The sequence below is a fragment of the Heptranchias perlo genome, unplaced genomic scaffold (genome assembly GCF_035084215.1).
Source record: "Heptranchias perlo isolate sHepPer1 unplaced genomic scaffold, sHepPer1.hap1 HAP1_SCAFFOLD_301, whole genome shotgun sequence".
NCBI classification, from domain to species: domain Eukaryota; kingdom Metazoa; phylum Chordata; class Chondrichthyes; order Hexanchiformes; family Hexanchidae; genus Heptranchias; species Heptranchias perlo.
This window is the reverse complement of record NW_027139313.1, coordinates 121,538-128,580: the sequence shown is the minus strand read 5'-3', so window position 1 is coordinate 128,580 and position 7,043 is coordinate 121,538.

Here is a 7,043-nt window from a genome sequence, read left to right as displayed (position 1 = left end):
TCACATCACTCCTCACTCCCACTTAAAGCTCATCCTCAACTTACCTTCACTTCCTCAGCACTTCCTCACCTCCCCATTAGTCCCCCCACCACTACCACTCACCCCAATCCTCATCCAATGTGATGTCTCTGTCTGATACTCACCCTCTGATGCACCTCTTTCACGGTCAGCCTCACCCAAAGCAATGCATTCATTGGCTGACCACTTCACCCTCACTCACTCACACGTCTGTACTTTCTCCCCTCGTCGGAGAAGAGCTCAAAATACACGGGAGAGGGTGAGGACTGGAGGGGGGGCCACAACTAATAGTGGTCCTCACAGAGGTGGAGGAGGAGGCCCTGCAGATCAGACGCACCCTCGAGTGCCTGTCCATCGGGGACGGTGAGACTGGCCCCCCACAAACATCTGGTGACACAACTTTAACATTCATCACACACAACATGAATTGATGTTAACAATGATTGGCATGTTGAACACCTCAGTGTGCTCATCGCAATATGACACATCTGTGATGATGCTTAATATTGCCTTCTGTTCTCTCACAGGCCCTTCAGAGACCGCAGTGATGGCAGAGGGCGATTCCTCAGAGGAGCTCCCGGCCTCTGAGGGTGCACCGTCACATCTTAGTGAGCCATCCACCAGCACAGATACTCACACCTCGATGGTCCCAGTCTTCAGTTAGTTGGGTTGGCACCTGGTGAGTCACCAAACACAAGTGAGCACGAGCAGACACTGGTGGCAGAGGCAGCTGTGGAGAGTCCGTGTCGGTGGGAGCACTCCTCTCCAGGCTCTGCTCAGCTGGACGCAGATGCTGAGCCCTGGGGGCCATCTTTTAAAAGGAAAATGATCGAGGGATGGCAGCACATTTCCGAGAAACTAGAACAGGTGTCATGAGCACTCTCCACAATAGTGCAGAGGATGGAGGAGTCCAACTCCTGCATTAGTGGAATGGTGGCACAGGTACAGGAGGGAATCTCTGAGACAGTGTCGCAGGTAAGTGTGGGAATGTCTGCGATGGACAGAAGGCGAGCCTCTGTTGAGCTTCAAGCACGGCTCACAAATGAGTCCATTCAGGCCCTGACAACGGTCATTCGGACTCAGGGTGAACAACATTCTGCCGCCTGTCAATGCACTGGGTTCAATTAAATAATAAACTGTTCCACATCGAAAACATTTCAGGAGCAGTATTTCCATTTTCTGTTTAAAACAGCCACTATCTCCCCCCTGTCACCCCCAGAATGTAGTATTTTCGGTGTTTCAGATATTGCCTACAGCTCAAAAGAATGGAAGGAATTGGTACAGTACCTATTTGCTGCAAGAGTTGCCTCTGAGAGTCTCTTGTGAAAGTTTTCCCACCTCACTCTCTGAGCTCTCGTCATATTCTCTGTGTCTTTCTCTCTTTTCTCTTTCTCTGTATCCACTCCCTGTCTCCAACGTCTTCCTCTGTCAATGTCTTCTCTCCCTCTCCAAGACTTCTATCCTCTCCCACTCTGCTGGTTCGGTCTATTCTAATCACAATGAGGAAAATTAATTTAGAGTTTTTTCGCTCAGGATCATCGGTTGAGACTGCCTTACCTAGAATCATAGAATGGTACAGCACAGAATGAGGCCATTCGGCCCCTCATGTCTGTGCTGGCTCTTTGAAAGAGCTCCCCAATTAGTCCCACTGCAATGCTCTTTCCTCAGAGTCCTGCAAATCTCTCCTTTACAAGTTTATATCCAATCCCCTTCCCTTGGGCCGGTGTCAGGAGCGGTGGGGCAGCGATGGGATTGTTTGCCTTCTACCAATGATGTTAAGTAGTTGTAAACATTTACAGCAACTGGAGTGAGGCCCAGTAAACATTGGTAACTGGTTCCCACCTTCCAGACTACCTATGAGCAATGCCATGGGAGATCTACCAATGATAAGTAGTTGTCCACATTTACAGAACAGGGAGTGAGCACCAAACTCAAGGACTGGGAGCAGCCGGTCAGTGAGGGACAACAGGGAGGGAGGGACCTGAGAGTGGGGCTCAGTCACCAGCAGTAACCAGGCTCCAGGCCCCAGACTACCGAATGAGCAACGCCATGGAAGATCCTTTAGTGACATTACATTGAACTATTCCACCCGACTGTGCATCAATATTACTGGGTCTGTTAAACTGTCCATATTACTCGTTGTGACTTTCACAAATAATGATACAAGATAAACACGTTGAGACAAACCTTTCAATGACCACAACCTTCTGTCTAATTGATGATGTTTCCATGTGTTCTCTTCACAAAGTAAACCTGTTCAGATCCTCTACCCGACCCCATTCACTCCGAGATAGATCAGCCAGTTCGTCACAGTCAGTGCAGCTCCCTTTCCTTCACTTGAACTGGTTGTCCAGCCTCCTGCCTCAAATTGACCCAGTTTACAAACCTCTTGTGATGTCTGATCTCACTGTGATGCTCAGTGTGAGGGTGAGGCTCGCTCTGTGACCTCACGGTGTGACCCGTCCAGTTAAAGGGGCCTCACCTTTGATGAAATGGTGTTTGGCAAAAACCCTTGGTCTTCATTTAGGTTACAATGACTTGATGGGATTGTTTGCCTTCTCCCAGTGATGTTGAGTAGCTGTATACATTTACAGCAACAGGAGGAGGCCATTCAGCCCCACGAGGCTATTCCGCCATTCAATTGGATGATGGTTGATCTGTATCATAATTCCACTTACTCACCAATAACCTGCTCACCGATGCTCAGTTTTAGTTCCGCCAGGACCACTCGGCTCCAGACCTCATCACAGCCTTGGTCCAAACATGGACAAAAGAGCTGAATTCCAGAGGTGAGGTGAGAGTGACTGCCCTTGTCATTAAGGTAGCATTTGACCGAGTGTGGCACCAAGGAGCCCTAGTAAAATTGAAGTCAATGGGAATCGGGGGAAAAGTCTCCAGTGGCTGGAGTCATACCTAGCACAAAGGAAGATGGTAGTGGTTGTTGGAGGCCAATCATCTCAGTCCCAGGGCATTGCTGCAGGAGTTCCTCAGGGCAGTGTCCTAGGCCCAACCATCTTCAGCTGCTTCATCAATGACCTTCCCTCCATCATAATGTCAGAAATGGGGATGTTCGCTGATGATTGCACAGTGTTCAGTTCCATTCGCAACCCCTCAGATAGTGAAGCAGTCTGTGCTCGCATGCAGCAAGACCTGGATAACATCCAGGCTTGGGCTGATAAGTGGCAAGGAACATTCACGCCAGACAAGTGCCAGGCAATGACCATCTCCAACAAGAGAGAATCTAACCACCACCCCTTGACATTCAACGGGCATTACCATCACCGAATCCCCCACCATCAACATCCTGGGGGTCACCATTCACCAGAAACTTAACTGGACCAGCCATATAAATACTGTGACTACAAGAGCAGGTCAGAGGCTGGGTATTCTGCGGCGAGTGACTCACCTCCTGACTCCCCAAAGCCTTTCCACCATCGACAAGGTACAAGTCAGGAGTGTGATGGAATACTCTCCACTTGCCTGCACGAGTGCAGCTCCAACAACACTCAAGAAGCTCGACACCATCCAGGACAAAGCAGCCCGCTTGATTGGCACCCCATCCACCACCCTAAACATTCACACCCTTCACCACCGGCGCACTGTGGCTGCAGTGTGTACCATCCACAGGATGCACTGCAGCAACTCGCCAAGGCTTCTTCCACAGCACCTCCCAAACCCACGACCTTTACCACCTAGAAGGACAAGGGCAGCAGGCACATGGGAACAACACCACCTGCACGTTCCCCTCCAAGTCACACACCATCCCAACTTGGAAATATATGTAAGGAATCTTACAACACCAGGTTATAGTCCAACAGTTTTATTTGAAAATCACAAGCTTTCGGAGGCTTTCTCCTTCGTCAGCTGAAGTGTGAGATTCCTTGAAAGTTACTGCATTTATAGTCAGAGAACAATGCCTGGTGATTACAGATAATCTGTCCAACTGCCCGTTGTCAAGGCAATCAAAGTGTTCAGACAGAGAGACATTACGTACAGGACCGAGTATACAAACGGCCAGAACAAAAGACAGAGAGAGAGAGAGAGAAACATCCGAAAGGAAGAGATAGAGAGAGAATGACCCGTTGTATTAAAAACAGATAACTTTTTTTCGCTGGTGGGGTTACGTGTAGCGTGACATGAACCCAAGATCCCGGTTGAGGCCGTCCTCATGGGTGCGGAACTTGGCTATCAATTTCTGCTCGACGATTTTGCGTTGTCGTGTGTCTCGAAGGCCGCTTTGGAGAACGCTTACTCGAAGATCGGTGCTGAATGTCCTTGACTGCTGAAGTGTTCCCCGACTGGGAGGAACGGGCACTGCAAGATCACGGGGAGGGGGGCGGGGGGGGCTGTAACCGTATCTCTGAGGCTGAATTTGACAAATCTACAGCATTGACTATTTGACATAATCTGAGCTGCAAGGTTGGTTTAGTGAGGGCGCATTTCATTCACCGAGAACGGGTGAGGGTGACATCATTGGAAGTGATGTCACTGGCCGATCAAATACTGGAAATCCCCAGACTGTCACTAATCAGTCCGTCAAACTAAACACTGTGGGAGAGAGCTGGGGAGAGTGATGGGGCATCGTGTGTGGGCCATGGATTGGCTCGCTGACGTTCATGGTCAAGAGCGACATCGAGGTCTAATTGGGGGGAGGAGAGTGAGATCGAGGTCTAATGGGGGGAGGAGAGTGAGATCGAGGTCTAATGGGGGGAGGAGGAGAGTGAGATCCAGGTCTAATGGGGGGGGAGGAGGAGAGTGAGATTGAGGTCTAATGGGGGTAGGAGGAGAGTGAGATCGAGGTCTAATGGGGGGAGGAGAGTGAGATTGAGGTCTAATGGGGGGAGGAGAGTGAGATTGAGGTCTAATGGGGGGAGGAGGAGAGTGAGATCGAGGTCTAATGGGGGGAGGAGGAGAGTGAGATCGAGGTCTAATGGGGGGGGAGGAGAGTGAGATCGAGGTCTAATGGGGGGAGGAGGAGAGTGAGATCGAGGTCTAATGGGGGGAGGAGGAGAGTGAGATCGAGGTCTAATGGGGGGAGGAGGAGAGTGAGATCGAGGTCTAATGGAGGAGGAGGAGAGTGAGATCGAGGTCTAATGGGGGGAGGAGAGTGAGATCCAGGTCTAATGGGGGGAGGAGGAGAGTGAGATCGAGGTCTAATGGGGGGAGGAGGAGAGTTAGATTGAGATCTAAAGGGGGGAGGAGGAGAGTGAGATCGAGGTCTAATGGGGGGAGGAGGAGAGTGAGATCGAGGTCTAATGGGGGGAGGAGGAGAGTTAGATTGAGATCTAAAGGGGGGAGGAGGAGAGTGAGATCCTGGTCTAATGGGGGGAGGAGGAGAGTGAGATCGAGGTCTAATGGGGGGAGGAGAGTGAGATTGAGGTCTAATGGGGGGAGGAGGAGAGTGAGATCGAGGTCTAATGGGGGGAGGAGGAGAGTGAGATCGAGGTCTAATGGGGGGGGAGGAGAGTGAGATCGAGGTCTAATGGGGGGAGGAGGAGAGTGAGATCGAGGTCTAATGGGGGGAGGAGGAGAGTGAGATCGAGGTCTAATGGGGGGAGGAGGAGAGTGAGATCGAGGTCTAATGGAGGAGGAGGAGAGTGAGATCGAGGTCTAATGGGGGGAGGAGGAGAGTGAGATCGAGGTCTAATGGGGGGAGGAGGAGAGTGAGATCGAGGTCTAATGGGGGGAGGAGGAGAGTTAGATTGAGATCTAAAGGGGGGAGGAGGAGAGTGAGATCCTGGTCTAATGGGGGGAGGAGGAGAGTGAGATCGAGGTCTAATGGGGGGAGGAGGAGAGTGAGATCGAGGTCCAATGGGGAGGTTCCCTCCCTGCCCCCTGTTTCTGCTCCTCCCCCGCTGATTCTGCTCCCCTCCCCCCTCATGACGACCTGCATCGGCTGCATTTTTGGTGCTCGTCCTCCAGTCCGCGCTTTTACTGAACGGCAGCGAGGGCAGTCGGTGACATACAATGAGCACGGTCGGCCAGATTGACGTCCCGCACATGGGCGTCATTGGAAGAGGAAACACTCAATCCCTGGCGATAGTCACAGTGTTGTTCTTTGGCGAGTCATGAGGTGAATAGTACAGATACATTTAAGGGGAAGTAGATAAGCAAACCAGGGAGAAAGGAATAGAAGGATATGCTGATCGGGTTCGATGATGTAGGGAGGGAGGAGGCTCGTGTGGAGCATAAACACCGGCATAGACCAGTTGGGCCGAATGGCCTGTTTCTGTGCTGTGGACTCGATGAGCGCTAAATTGGGCCGTGTCGCACCCGTTGTTTCGGTGCTACGTGGCTTTCCGAATGTCCAAGATGGTTTCCGGGATGTGCACGCACGCTTCTAGCATGACGTGCGCCGGACGCCATCTTGGTAAAGGGTTTCGCACCTGCGCAAATAACGAGTGCCGGCATCGTGTAAAGTGGGGAGAATATGCGTTCGATCAGTGTGCAACGCTGAATTCGAGGGACAGACACCATTTTGGCATTTAACGCTCCACTCAACGCACCGTCTTAACCACGACCAGCTGAACACGTCTTGGACGGCCTGGAGGACCCCCCACCAGCGCTATTTAAAGGGACCGTGCAGGATTTACAGGTTAGTGGCTGGATTATTGCTTCTGGCTGCTGATGCATTTGTAACTGTTTTTGGAGGTCTCCTATATTTGAATACTGGGATGAGGGGACACAGTCTAACATTTAGAGCCAGGATGTGCAGGAGTGAAGTTAAGAAACTCTTCTCCACACAAAGGGTGGGAGAGGTTTGGAACACTCTTCTGTAAATGGCAGTTGATGCTCACTCAATTGTGAATTTTAAATCTGAGATTGATAGATTTCTGTGAACCAAGGGTATTATGGGATGTGGGGCTAAGGTGGGTATATGGAGTTAGGTCACAGGTCAACCGTGATCTCATTGAATGGTGGAACAGGCTCGAGGGACGAAATGCCACGGCCACTTGCTGCCTCCTGTAATGCTCCACCGTTTCCTGCAAGGAAGCGAGAAGTGTGTCTGGGTGATGTGCTGTCGT